Genomic DNA, 15,635 nt, shown 5'->3' on the forward strand with positions numbered 1-15,635 from the left:
TTTAAAGTCATGCATCCTGCCCTTATTTTTATATTTCCATTATAAATTCCGATGTCCACATTTATAATGGAAACTGCCTATGTAAACTTGTCATATGATAATTACATCCTCCTGCCAGTGGAGGCACTAGAGTGCCTCCACTGGAGTTAGAGTGTAATTACAATATAACAAGTTTACATAGGCAGTTTCCATTGTAAATATGGACATAGGAATTTATAATGGGAAAGGTTGACAGGAGCTGCGTGCAGATGTAACATTTTTACTTTATAGATAGATGTAGGTATAGGAATTTATAATAAAGACAGGAGTGTATGCAGATGTAAGATCTTTAATATAGATGTATTCAGAGTAATGGATCTCCTATGCCACTGCACACAGTAAGCCTGGGGATGCGCTCCCTCATTCTCTTGCATGTCTCTGCCGTTGTCTTGGTGTGGGGAGGATGGCACATCAAGTATGTCCTATTTCTCTCTTCCTCAGCTTCTCCCTCTCTTGTGATTCTTCCTTTCCTCCTCTGCTTCCCTCTATCTTTCCTCTTTTGTTTCTCTATTCTGCTTTCTGCCTCTCTTTCAATTCTTCTGCTCTTTTGAATAGGGGTGGGGATCCAGTTAGGGCTGTAGGTCAGCTTTTAGGTAGTGAGAAGCGACTGGACCAGCATAAAAAAATAAACATGAAAAGGGTGGCTCTGGACCAGCATAAAAAAATAAACATGAAAAGGGTGTCACCATAGCAGTTACCTTGGAGATAAAATTGGGAGCTGGGAGTATGAAAATATGAAAAATAACTTAAGGCTGATACTTAAGCATGGTACCCAGATATAACACCCAGGCGTGACAACTTAGTATGATGGGAATAGCATGATGTGGCACTTCCTATGAGTACAGGATGTGCAGGCATATCTAAAAAGAAAGTTATATATTTAAATAGAGCGAGAGTAGAGTACAATGTCTACCACTATGGTTGTGCTCTTGCATGTTGTCTGTTGAGTGCACTCTTCCCATAACTGAAAGGGTATAATGGAGATGGTGTCTAGCAATAGTTTACAGGATTATGTATGGTACTTTAAGTGAATTCATTAAGGCATAGTGATTATTTAATTTCAGCACAATGAGATGTCTTCAGCGGGTTCTTATAACAGCTGAACAAAATCATATCAAGTTATGTGCAGCAAAAAATAACAGTGTATCACATTGCACCCAGCTCATACAAGCATTTGTAGCGTTTTATGCTTAAGGCGAAAGCCCTGACACTACTGTCACAGAGAATGCACTAATATGATAGAATTTTATATTGAGTTTGAAAGTGATTTAGTTGAATCCAAAACTAGGGACTTAAATCTAAACAAAGCAAACTACGTAGGTATGAGGGGCAAGTTGGCTACAGTAGATTGGGGAACTACATTAAAAGGTAGACACGCAATGGCTAACATTTAAAGAATTAATACATAATTTACAACAAATATACATTCCTTTAAGGCACAAAAACCCCACAGGAAAAGTGGTCCAACCATTGCTAACAAGAAAAGTTAAAGATAGTATTAGATGAAAGGAAGAGGCTTATAATGTTGCCAAAAAGAGTAGTAAGCCTGAGGATTGGGAGGATTTTACAATTCAGCAAAGGAGGACCAAGAAATTGATAAAGAAATGGGAAAACAGAATGAGAGTAAACTAGTGAGAGACATAAAAACAGACTGTAAAAACTTCTATAGGTGTGTAAAAAGGAAAAGATTAGCAAAAGTAAATGTGGGTCCCTTACAGGCTGAGACAGGAGAAATTATCATGGGGAATAAGGAAATAGCAGAGAAATTAAACAAAATCTTTGGCCATGATTATAGCGGCACTGAGAGGGTGGGTTTGGAGGCGGGTCAAGAGTCAAAATCATTTTGATTGACGGTGGGTGTTGATCCCACCGTCAACCCGCCTCCAAACAATTTTCCCAAGTGTCGGATCCCCGATTTGTGCATGGACCTGACACCTAGCGGTGGGAAAAGGATTAAAGCTACTTACCTTCCTGATAACAGGTACTTGATAGTAGTTAACAGGCTCTTTTTCAATTTTGCCACTTCTGCCTCAGGGTTCCCAACATCCGGACACCATGCCAGGTAAGTTGTGAGTCTGCTGTAGTGTTTCTGCATTGGTGACAGCTGCAGAAGTCGGGTAAATGATCCAACAGTGCACTGGTGAGTTTCAGAGGTAAGGAAATGTTGGGAAAATCATTTTTAATGCTTTTACACTTTTCTGTAGGTAAAAAGTTTTGAAATCGATGTCTAGTCCCACCTCATTGGGAGAACCTCTCCCACTAGTGACAGATTGCTTCCTCTTAATTGACCGGCAAGCCCGCAGGACGGGCTTAACAAAGTCAATCAGCGTAAAATCACTTCTGTGGGCTGGATGTAGTTGGGGGCGGGACTAGAAGCCGGGAACCACCTGACCCACTCCCAACCCACATCTGTTTACAAAATTGCGGCCTTTGTGTCTGTCTTCATGGGAGAAGACGCAAAACACTTCCCGGAAATAGTGGAAAACCAAGGCTCTAGCAAGAATGAGGAACTGAAAGAAATTAGTATTAGTAAAAAAATAGTACTGGAGAAATTAATGGGACTGAAAGCAGATAAATCCCCTGGACCTGATGGCCTACATCCTAGGGGTTTGAAAGAGGTGGTTATAGAGATAGTGGGTGCATTGCTCGTCATTTTCAGAAATTCCACAGATTCTAGAACGGTTCCCGCGAATTGGAAGGTAGCAAATGTAACCCCATTATTTAAGAAAGGAGGGAGAAAGAAAACGTGGAACTACAGACCAGTTAGCCTGACAATAATAGATTCTAGCATTTTCCCTACTATTGATAAGGGTGTGGTAGCAGGGCACTATGAAAATAATAATAGGATTGGGCAGAGTCAACACGGATTTATTAAAGGAAAATCGTGCTTGACAAATCTGTTAGTTTTTTGAGCTTGTATCTAGCATAGTAGATAAGGGGAAACAGTGGATGTGGTGTATTTGGACTTTCAGAAGGCATTCGATAAGGTGCCACACAAGAGGTTATTAAACAAAATTAGGGCTCATGGGATTGGGGATAATATATTAGCATGGATTGAGGATTGGTTAACGGACAGAAAACAGAGAGTAGGAATAAACGGGTCATTTTCAGGTTGGCAGGCTGTAACTAGTGCGGTACTGCAAGGATCAGTGCTTGGGCCTCAGCTATTCACAATCTACATCAATGATTTGGATGAGGGGACCAAATGTAATATATCCAAATTTGCTGATGATAGATACAAAGCTGGGTGGGAATGTAAGTTGTGAGGGAGATTGAAGGAGGCTTCAAGGGGATATAGACAAGCTAAGTGAGTGGGCAAGAACATGGCAAATGAAATATAATGTGGAGAAATGTGAAATTATCCAATTTGGTAGGAAAAATAGAAAAGCAGAGTATTTTTTAAATGGTGAGAGATTGGGAAATGTTGGTGTTCAGAGGGACCTGGGTGTCCTTGTACACGGATCATTGAAAGTTAACATGCAGGTACAGCAAGCAATTAGGAAAGCAAATGGTATGTTGGCCCTTATTACAAGAGGATTTGAGTATGAGTAAAAACAACTTACTGCAATTATATAGGGCCCTGGTGAGACCACACCTGGAGTATTGTGTACAGCTTTGGTTTCCTTACCTAAGGAAGGATATACTTGCCATCTTCTTCTTCTTAGGCAGTCCCTCGGAACCGAGGATGACTTGCTTCCACATTAAAAATGAGTTCTCAGGTGACTGATGAGGGACCTACAGACTCTGTCACAGGTGGGGCAGACGGTGGTTGAACAGACGAGTGGGTGGGTTGCTTGGGTTGACGTGTGCTCCTTGCGCTGCCTGCGCTTAGCTTCTGCTTGCTCCCGATGAAGAGACTCGAGGTGTTCAGCGCCTTCCCGGATGCTTCTCCTCCACTTTGTGCGGTCTTGGGCCAGGGATTCCCAGGTGTCAGTGGGGATGTTACACTTTTTCAAGGAGGCTTTGAGGGTGTTCTTGAAGCGTTTCCTCTGCCCACCTGGGGCTCTCTTGCCGTGCTGGAGCTCTGAGTAGAGCGCTTGTTTTGGGAGTCTCGTATTGGGCATGCGGACAATGTGACCTGTCCATCGGAGCTGATCGAGCGTGGTCAAAGCTTCGATGCAGGGGATATTTGCCTGAGCAAGAAAACTGACGTTGGTGCTCCTATCCTGCCAATGGATATGCAGGATCTTGCGGAGGCAGCGTTGGTGGTACCTCTCCAGTGCTTTGAGGTGTCATCGCACCAACGCTCTTCTCGATCTTCCTTGCTGCAATGCTCCATCTCACCCTCAGTAAGCTCCCCACTGGAGTGGAGCTAATTTATAGAACAAACGGGAAACTGTTCAACCTCCGTCGCCTCCAGTCCAGATCCAAGGTTGTCCCATCCTCTGTCATCGAATTACAGTATGCAGACGACACTTGCATCTGCGCTCACTCGGAGGTCGAACGCCAAACCATCGTCAACACCTTCGCCGAAGCGTACAAGAGCATAGGCCTTACACTAAACATCCGTAAGACAAAGGTCCTCTACCAACCTGCCCCCACCACACAGTACTGCCCCCCGATTTATCAAAATCCACGACAAGGCCTTGGACAACGTGGACCGCTTTCCATAGCTCAGGCGCCTACTGTCAACAAGGGCAGACGTCGACGACGAAGTCCAACACCGCCTTCAGTGTGCCATTGCAGCCTTCGGTCACCTGGGGAAGAGAGTGTTTGAAGACCAGGACCTCAAACCGGCACTAAGCTCATGGTCTACAGAGCAGCAGTGATACCCGCCCTGTTGTATGCCTCAGAGACATGGACCATGTACTTGCCATAGAGGGAGTGCAACAAAGGTTACCCAGACTGGTTCTTGGGAAGGGGGGATTTTCTTATGAGGAGCGATTGAGTAGACTAGGCCTATATTCTCTAGAGTTTAGAAGAATGAGAGGTGATCTCATTGAAACATAGAAAATTCTTACAGGGCTTGACAGGGTAGATGCAGGGAGGATGTTTCCCCTGACTGGGGAGTCTAGAACCAGGGGTCACAGTCTCAGAATAAGAGGTCGGCCATTTAGGACTGAGATGATGAGAAATTTCTTCACTCAGAGGGTGGTGAATCTTTGGAATTCTCTACCCCAGAGGGCTGTGGAGGCTCAGTCGTTGAGTATATTTGAGACAGAGATCGATAGATTTTTGAATATTAAGGGATATGGGGATAGTGCAGAAAGTGAAGATGGGGTCGAAATCAGCCATAATCTTATTGAATGGCGGAGCAGGCTCGAAGGGCCAAACTGCCTACTCCTGCTCCTATTTCTTATGTTCTTAGTAGCAACTATGCACAATATCTTTTCAAATGACTTTGAGATTTTGATTATTCTTCACTCAACCTATTTGGCTAGGGTTGTCATCTTTGTATTCTAGTCTGGTGATACCTGGCAGCCTTTACAGTTTGTCAAACAAAAGTGCAGCCAACTGTCTACCAAATCACCCTTGGAGTTTTTATTTGACAAGTATTCCTAAAAGCAATCCACAGGGTGTTTTTCATAGTCCATACTCTGTGTCTATCTAGATATATGTTGAGATCACTGGTTACCATTATGAAGAGCCACTCTTTGACTGATGAAGCATGATGTTCTCACAGTTCCACAGAATTCATTTTATGGAGTGGAATATTCTTCCCATATTCTATATTGCTTCAGTACAATATATATTTTTTGAATGGTATAACCTCAATATTATCGCCATTTTCCAGTTAACATCAGTTGTCTCAGTGTATATCATCTGTTGCCTCAAATTTCTTTTCTATGTTTTTGGCACAAACTGAATTTGCAATGGGGGCAATTGTGTTCTGTACTTGAGAAGTTGTGCGTTAAGCTTTGGCCCCATTGGCTTTTCATCTTTGTTATTTTCAAATAAACCGAATCTTTATCCCCGCTCAGCAAGTACATTTTTCGTCTAATCCTCTTGAAGGTTTTCTGTTTGCACAGACTTTCCATGTGAACCTGGTTATGACAGTTGTTACAGACCTTGTACTACTAGTATGCAGCACCTCAGTTAATCAGAAATGTCCTCACCCAGAGGTGCAACGCTGTTGTTTCATTGGTGTTGGATTCTTGTAGCTCTACACTTGTCTATAAGGTTGCCACCCTTCTTCATGAATTGTATGAAATTCTACCATTCACCATTCTATCCCCTCACTTTTGCCTGTTTTGGCTCCCATGGCTATTAGAGCGACTGTCAAGCTTATTCTCTGCTTTCTTTTATTTGAGTTTACACTAAGCTGCTTCAACACTAAAGAGTTCCCATGACTTCAAGGACACAGTATCTGCAACCTAACTATACACCTCTGCAGAATATCAACACAAATTTAAACTCTCAAAGGAGAAGGGATTAGGATATTAACTGACTATTGTCTTTTGTACGTTTCAGTCACATAATATTACTGCTACTGTCACACTGACTTGAAAGCTTTCCAATACATGTATAATAGCCAAATTCCTTCACTCGCCCTATGTACCTGTTCTTGCATATATCGATGGACCTAATGATGTACAGAGATTAAACTTTGGTGGGATTTTTATGTTTTTATATTCTCAGCAAAATGATTAATTACAAGCAATTTTCAGTTATATTAAATAGGTGATTTTTTAAATTTTGGAACAGTTTACTAACATCAAAGATGACAGTGGATCAGTTCAGCTTGATTTTACAAATAAATGTTGAACATTTTCAGTAACCAGATCTTAAAGAGACACAGTTCTATGAATATCGATTATCACAAATTGCAGGTAGGTCTGTCTCCCACTATTAGTCCCCCAGTGCCTCAAATTTAAAATACTCCTCCTTGTGTTTAAACCTGCCCTTTCCTATCTTTGTGACTGCTGCCAGACCTATAACTCTTTCTCCATCCCCCCCATCTCTTTTTCTCTGACTCTAGCCTCTTGTGCACCCCACCTCCCCTTCCTTTGCTCCACCATTGGTGGCCACGCCTTCAGCTGCCTAGACACCACACACTGTAATTTCCATCCTAAGTTCCTCCACTTCCCTCTTCTCCTTTAAGACCCCTCTTAAAACCCACCTCTTTGACAACGTTTTTGGTCACCCCTCCTTTTTTGAAATTGGTGCCTCCGTCCATTTTGGGAATTTTCTTTGTTAAAGACACCATAAAAATGCAAGTTGTTGTTGTTGTTGCATGTTTTTAATAGTTGCGAGTTCTTTTTACTGCCCACTGTGAGAGGAAGGTTGAAAGATCCACTTCCAGACTCTGCCCATGTTGCGGTCACCATCAATTGTTCTTTCCTATGGATGGAGAAGCACCTGGCCTCTATTGGGTACCTCAGCATGGATCAATAACAAGCAAGGATCACAAACAACAACCTGCATAGTGCTATCCTGTACCACAGCACAATGACATTGCATTTCCCTAGCATAGTATTATGTAGACAGTATCTGTTAACAAGTATTGAGAATCTGCAAGCAAGTGCTTATTAATAACGCAGTTTTTAATATAATAATTTGTCAGTTTGTATGGAATACAAAATACTCCAATTAGATCAGAAGCAATAGAAAGTGATCACTGGTTCTCTTTAACAAATTAACATTCATTTAGATAAAGGATGCCAACAAATAATAATAAGTCTCCCTGTTGATATAACCTACCAAATGTTGTAATTTCTCTTGTTCCTTCTGACAGAATTGGCTCAATATAGATTTCACATTCAAATGGTTATCAATAAAGTAGGACACAGTAGATTCCACACTAGAAAGAAATAACTTGCATTTATATAATGGCCCAGAAATTCGGGTCGGGGGCTTCCCGCGGGTGCACTTACCTAGCGCGCTGGCCGTTGAACTGTGGGCCCGCGTGAGATTCCGATCCTGGGCCTCCTCCAACTACCGGCGCGCAGTGCTTGCGTATCCCAGGGGCGCAGTTAGTTCGATGCGTCCCCTGGGATCACGTGGGCCATGCAGAGCCAATGGTAGCAGGGAATGCTTCATTCATAAGTTTGACAGGAAGAGCTAGCAAACCTATAAATACTATAAGCCCCAAAACATCACTAAAACCTCAAATAAATTTTATTTAAAAAATCACATTTTTAAAATAAACTATAAATTACATGAAATAACTATTTTAAACAATAATTTAAATTTTTGAAAAAATTAATTACATTTTCTAACAGGGCTAAAAATAAACTTACCTTTCTTTAAAGTATTTAAAAATAATAAACCTGTGGAAAAAATGTTTTAATTTTAATTAATTCACCACTTACCTTGTTAAAAGCAGGCCTTGCGCCTGCTTTTTAAAAGTGTAACTGCTGGAGACTTAACCTCCTGGAAAAACCTGAAAAAAAAATGTAAGTTCAATGCGCACGTGCTGCCTCTCCGGCACACGCGTTCCACCTCTGAACCCCTTCTTTCAGGGGAACGGAAGTGCCGGTTTCCCGCGCATGCACAGTGCATGCATGAAACCAGCACTTCTGTTGGGCCTACGCGTGAGTACCCCATGCGTACTCATGCGTTGGGACCCGAATTTCTAGGCCAACATCTTTTACAACCTCAGGGCATCCCAAAACGCTTTATAGCCAATGAAGTACTTTTGAAGTGTAGTCACTGTTGTAACATAGTTACTACATTTCTCTCATATAAAGAACATAATTATCAATCCATTCTGGCACACAGCAATTCTTAGCTTAAAATTACTACCGTGTAATTATTAATTTATGTTTGCAATGAATACTGTAAGGTCACTTTTCATTACAAATTAAATCATCTTGCTGCATTGAAGATAAGATTTTTGAAACCCAGGACAACGTATTTGGTTAACATTTTAACTATAGTGCTGATCAATGTGAGTTTACCGAATGTAATCCTTCCATAGATGTTTGTATATAAATAATATAATATATATCAATGCATCTTTAAATCAAATCTAGCATTGGTCTAAGATCCAGAAATTGATGGAAATTACAACAGGTTAGGCTTCTGTCTATAGGTTATTTAAAATTGCATCATTTGGTTATCCAGAGTGGACTTGAAATGATGATGTGCACTTACATTATCAGTAGAGGTCACTAGAGTTCCATTTCCAGCTTTACTTACAAGGGAGCAAACTAAAAGTGATCCTGTTGGTCCAGCAACAAGCATATTGCCGTGTTGAATGACAGAAAATTTAACAATGCAGTAGGAGTTCCCCAGAGATACTTCTGATACTCTGTAATTCAGAAAGGTACAGTATAATGTCCTAAAACTAAACCCTTAACATATAACAGCTATGTTCACACATACTAGCTGTGTATATTTTTATATTCAACTTACATTACAATATTTACATTATCATAATACTATCAAACACTGAATAAAACCAACACACAGTACTCTATTACAGCCTATGCACATTTTGTTGTACTGTCAGTACAACAAGTGTGGAACAGCAAACAGTTCATTGATTTCCTCAGTGCTGTTATAGAGTCATAGAGTGTGAAATAATTTGTGAATGTGCGGTTACACTATGTAATTTCACAATTCCTTTCATATAAAATGCCATTTTATCAAGATAATAATACAGAATAGTCACCATTAGAACTCTACCCACACTTCTAATGTAAAATAATATTGTACAAACATTACATTCCTCGATATTAAGAGGTTGTATCTAATATCGAATCATTTCTTAATAAAAGTGAATGCAAGGTGCTATATCACATTAAGAAAAGAAATATTAGATGACATTTTTCAGAAGGATTTAACTTTAAAGTAGTATCATATGGGCTATCAGGTAGTTTATATAATGTTCAAGCGGAAATGTCTGATACAAAATGAGGGAGAGTGGATATGTGTTTTGGTGCAGTGTGGGCACTTTCCTGGTGTTAGCTTTGGATGAATTTTAGGAATTATGCCCAGCTTGCCAAGTATTGATTTAACCTCTGTCGCTCCTAACTTCAGCTACTGTGCTAGAATGGAACTTTCAATGCAGAGCAAAGCTGCTCGTTACTTCCATGAAGATTCAAACTTTTTTTTAACTGTTTTGTGAGAACTGGCATTAAAATGAAGGCTCTGGCATTTAACTTCTTTACTCAGAGTAGTTAGAATGTGGAACTTGCTACCACAAGGAGCAGTTGAGGAGGATATCAGAGATGCATTTAAGGGGCAGCTAGATAAGAACATGAGGGAGAAGGGAATAAAAGGATATGCAGATAGCGTTAGATGAAGTAGGGTTGGGAGGAAGTTCGTGCGGTGCATAAACATGGGCATAGACCAGTTGGGCCGAATGGCCTGTACATATACTATAAATTTGATGTAATTCTATACATTGCCTTCAAGCTGCCCAAAAATGTGAATCATGATGATTTCTTAAAAAGATTGATAGATGTTATTTACAAAATATTTTCAGCAAATATATCTTTTGGGTCAGTCAGAAAAGAGCTAACCGGTAGGCAGGCTTTAAAATAGGTCACCGGTAAAATACACTCGTTACCATCGCACTGAATCTTTCTGCTTGGCACACAAACTTAATTATAAAAGTTACTCCAATGAGCACAAAAAGGCACTATTATTTGACCCTCTTAGAAATTCAGAAGAAATGGAGTTTTTAAAAAGCAAATATATTCAAATAATAAAAGACCAAAGAATCGAAGGGCAGAGAGGATAGACAAAATGTCATTGGTGTCTTAGGATGAAATCATTTGCTGTACTACCCATGTATAAAATGTTTGATGAAACATTCTAAAGCCGTGAGCTGCAGTTTTCTCGTTTCTCTAGAGAATGAATGCGGAAAACATTCAATTGTTTTTAACCAACTCTCATCTTGAATTCAGAACATCTACGTAGCAAAAGAACGCTATTTGGATTCTATGGATCTATTCTCTCGGCTACATATTTCTCATAGACAAAACAAAGCTTTCACAATCTTCGCATTGATTGGAGTAGCTCAGCACCATAATAAAACTCTTCACAGGACTGGCCAATTTTCTCTTAATCCAATTTAGTTGCTGAATTTTCCTAAGCAATGAGCTGTTTTGTGTATTAAACTTCTTGATAATTTAAACTATGCATAATACATTTTGAGTGTAACAAACCCATATTTAAGAACTGGAGTAATTCCTAACATAAATTTAGTGCATAATCTATTCTAGGGACAAGACTTGCAGTAAATTCTTTGAAACTTTGGACCAGGTGCAGATCTGTGTGGGATAGTGCTTGTGCTAAAGCAGGGGTTTTCTGACAATCTTGGCTGGATAGGGAGTATATTTATTCTGAAAGTAAAACCTTAGCTTTGTCTAACCTTTAAAGCATTGAAAGCAAATTTCAACACTTAAAAAAAATTACTCCATTGTGTGTTTCAATTTGCCTAAGCCTATTGTGAGTTAAGACACTTTCTGGAATTCCACACAGTTATCAAATTTAAGCCTGTTAAAGTGCATTTGGTATTGAAAATGTAAAATCTTTTATTCGAGATGTTACTTCAAAAAGCTACAAAGCACACTACTTACTCCAAGGGCTAAGTTACCTCTCTGGAGAATGTTTTACCTGAGGCCATCTTTGCGAGTCATACAAAAGAAGTTTGCACTACTTCCATCCAGTCAGGCAGGAATATGTAGGTATAAATACACTACTTAATTATGTATAATGCACAGAACATGTTCATCATAGAAGAGTTCACTGCATTTCTGATGTGGCATGTGATTTGTATACAAGCATAGCCCATTATAGAAGTGGAACTAACCAGTCACTTTGGTGCAAAGCGGAATAGGGTGCACCCATTGCTGCTGATGTGAGGCCTGAGCCCACATTGATTCAGCGAGCTACACATGTCAGACTGGCGCTCTGTCGGAGAGGGTGTGAAATCGTCCATCTCCTTCACAGTGCTGATCAACAGTCCAGGCCTGGAGAGTGAGGGGTGGGGGGGAGGAGTGAGGGGGGGTGGCATTTGGGGGCGGTGGGGAGGAGGAAGGTGATCCTGGCTGGGCCACAATATTTTTGTGGGGTCAGGAGGAACATACCACAATAATTAAAGATGAAAATGGTTATGGCCTCCAGTAGTCTCTTTAAAGGCCGTTGGTTGGGACCGCTCAACACCGGTTCAAAAGGGCAGCACATGTCCAGCGCCTATTAATTTGCATATTAAAAGTGGCTCAGCGCAAATGGGGCAGCAAAAGGCACAATGCCATTTTTAGGTCACTACTGCCATAGTTAAAATCGGCCCCACTGTATTCAAAAGGGGGTGAATGGGTTCATATTAATAAATTATTTTTAGGTTTTTGGAATATTCTATAGATATTCAGGAATTTTAATGCATATATAAATGTTTAAATATAAACAAAAATCCAGCAAGCATGTTTGGTCTAACTATAGTGAAAATTAATAGCAACAATAGCTTGTTATTGAGGCAAGAAAATCATGGGTTGATCTGAAATCCACACAGTTGATTTGTAATTATTATTTTTTTTTTTAGCACAGAGTTTTTTGGCACTATCACCATCACCCCTACCCACCACCTTCACTTCACCCTACATCCTTGTACCCTCTCCTGTGTGGTATTGAAATGCTTGCCTTACACCCACCAGTGCTAAGGCACAGGAGAGTATCTTCAAGCCAACAAATCTCTCCGAGTGCACAGTAAACCTGCATTATAATGAGGATTATTTTAGCGAGAGGGTGCTTTATATTTATTTTTTCGACTCGTGAAGCAGCTATAAATAATTTATGTTGCACCAAAGGATCTGAGAATGTTATGGTGAGGTACTACTGTAATTAATTTTTTGGTTGCCAGTGATCATGGCTATTCAATAAAATTATATTTGTTATAATATTTATACTTCATAACTCACTCTTCCTTAAAAAAAAATCATGACAATTTAATACAAGCATCAAAATATTGCAAAAAAGCATTTTCTTTAACACCTGTTTTTTTGTTTATATATTTCAGTCACAAACATGAAAATAATGATAAAATATTTTTTTAACTTCCTTCCTTATTATGTTATAGATAGATGTTATGCGTCAAATAATTATAGGTGGAGGAGCAGGCCGGGTTAAAACTGATGGCATTGAGACTGGGAAATTTAAACCTTGGTCCTTTGAAAGGATTTCATGTATTGGATGCTAAAGGAAATGCTGACCTATATGCAAGAAAGAAGATCCGTGAGAGCTACACCATTTCTACATTGAATACACCACAACAGTGCTGTCAATATTGCATTCAAGCAGTGTAGAATTATTCACTCCAGTGTCACACTGGCTCTCATTCCCAAAGGTCAATGATCTGTATCTGTAATCTACAATGTCTATACACAGGACCTCCACTGAAAACATTTATAACTTAATTTAAATGTTGTTAAATATTCCTTAATTGACTCTCCATAATTTATTTTTAAAATGGTGCCTTCTGGGGGGTGGGGAAAGGGGAGAGCAAAAATGTCGTACCCATAAAAGTGAGAGATGGAACTTCTCCTTTTTTGTATCCATTTGCACCATCAGGTACTCCCATGTCAGTAAGATGCTTCAGGAAAGTTCAAATTAAATAGATCCGACAATGTCCAATGTCTAAGCACCTCTACTGTACCATTTTGTTGCTCACAGCAACTGCTTTAATGACCTCTATATTTTAGAATTATAGGCATTTTGATGTGTATTGACTCTGAGAGAAAGGATAACACTTTTTATCCTGTTTGGACTAAATTCCAGAGGTGTTTGTAACTGGTTATTCTTTATCTTTTGTTATTTGGGGTGCAGAATGATTGACCTTGGTCAGTACAATAAGTATTGGAAGATTGTGCATCCCGTATTCTGACAGGATGTATTATAGTTCAACAAATATAATACTCTGGATATGATAATCATGACATTCATGAATTTTAAGAAACGGGCTGGTGAGATGTGAGAAATACAAACTGATTTTGTGAAAGTGAGATTAAACAAATGATAAGTGTTTCTAAGGGTGAAGAAATATTGACACATTAAATATGAAGTAGTTTTTTATTCATTCACGGGATGTGGGCATCGCTGGCAAGGCCAGCATTTATTGCCCATTCCTAATAGCCCTCGAGTCACTGGCTAGGCTGTTTCAGAGGGCAATTAAGAGTCAACTCCATTGCTGTGGATCTGGAGTCATATATAGGCCAGACTGGGTAAGGATTGTGGATTTCCTTCCCTAAAGAACATTAGTGAACCAGATAGGTTTTTAGTTACATGGTCACCATTACTGATACTAGATTTTTATTCCAGATTTTGCATACACATCGACAGGAAAGTGGAGTGTATCCAATCAGACACCTAAACATGCTAAAGCCAAGCAGTGTAAAACCATCCGGGTGGTCTTTCCACATTGCTTTGGCTCTGCACTGGCAGCAGTATAACTCCAGACTAATGCAAAGATATATTTTAAGACAGATCACCCGGGAGCTTTTAAACTTTTTACGGTAGGAAATCCTTTTAATGTTACGAGAGGACAGAGAATGCCATCCATTTCTCTTTAATAGTAAAAATGAATCAATTGGGAGCAGAGCTTTCTGCAAGCATCCAAGCATGCATGTGCAGAGTTCTTTGTTACCTGACTTCAATGCAGCCTGCAGCAAGGCAAAATCAATTCCGGTCTATTGACCACATATTGCACACTATGGATACAAGTCCGAGATCAGAAACTGCAGTATAACTGCATCCTAAGTATAAATAAATTGGTAGGTAGATGGGCAGCATACAGGTTTGAGCAGCATGATACTGAGCCATGGTGTGATTATACTTAACGGATATATTTTGTTATTTCCAAGGCTAAAAAGCTCTTGTGTACCTACAAAGTTACTAAGTTGCAGACCAAGACGTTTATCTGGTAAGTGAAAGTAGATTTTGCTGGACAAAATTGAAAACATATTGTTATAATACTGCATGAATTTGTTCTGTCATTTGAAAACCAATATAACAGTTAGCTCTGAATTTTTTCAAATGTTGTTCGTTGAGTGTGTAGGTTTACAGATGTAATGATGCTGATAAGCTAAAGATGTTTTGCCGCTCTACTTTTTTCACCTTATCTCTTCTCTCCCGAAGATGGTGACTAGCACAGGGATAATGTTTGACAGCTTCTGGCAACTCTCCAGTCCATGTGGCCTTCTAGTCAATGACTGACAGCAGGCTGTTCAAAATTCAAGGCATCATAACTGAGTTCAAGCCTGTCCTCAGCTGATGTCCGCAAACATGGAATTCCATCAGGGATCACCTCATAATAGTCAAGAATGGGAATACTGGCAAATGTTTCTCCTCATGCAGCCGAGGTCACTCAGGCCAATTGTCGCACACCTATTAGTGCTCGCTCTGAAACTAGTTAACTTGCCACAGACTAAGAATCAAAGCTAATACTTTCCTGATCTGTGTGACTCAGTACCAAACCATGTCTATATATGTATCCACTGAGGAACCCTAAGGGAATTTTGTTTTCTTTTTCTTTAAATCAATTAATACATATCAGGTCTTGGATTCTCCTAATGTGTGTTACCATAACAGACCAGCTACAAATCTGTATGTGAAAAAAAATGTTTGATGTAATATTATTGATGCATTTTGCTTTACTTGTGCAAATGAACAGAAAACGTATATTCTGGAGGGTACCAACTCATCAGCTAAAG

The sequence above is a fragment of the Somniosus microcephalus genome, chromosome 6, assembly GCF_052327205.1.
Source record: "Somniosus microcephalus isolate GS21.2 chromosome 6, FLI_Smic_1.0, whole genome shotgun sequence".
Classification (NCBI taxonomy): domain Eukaryota; kingdom Metazoa; phylum Chordata; class Chondrichthyes; order Squaliformes; family Somniosidae; genus Somniosus; species Somniosus microcephalus.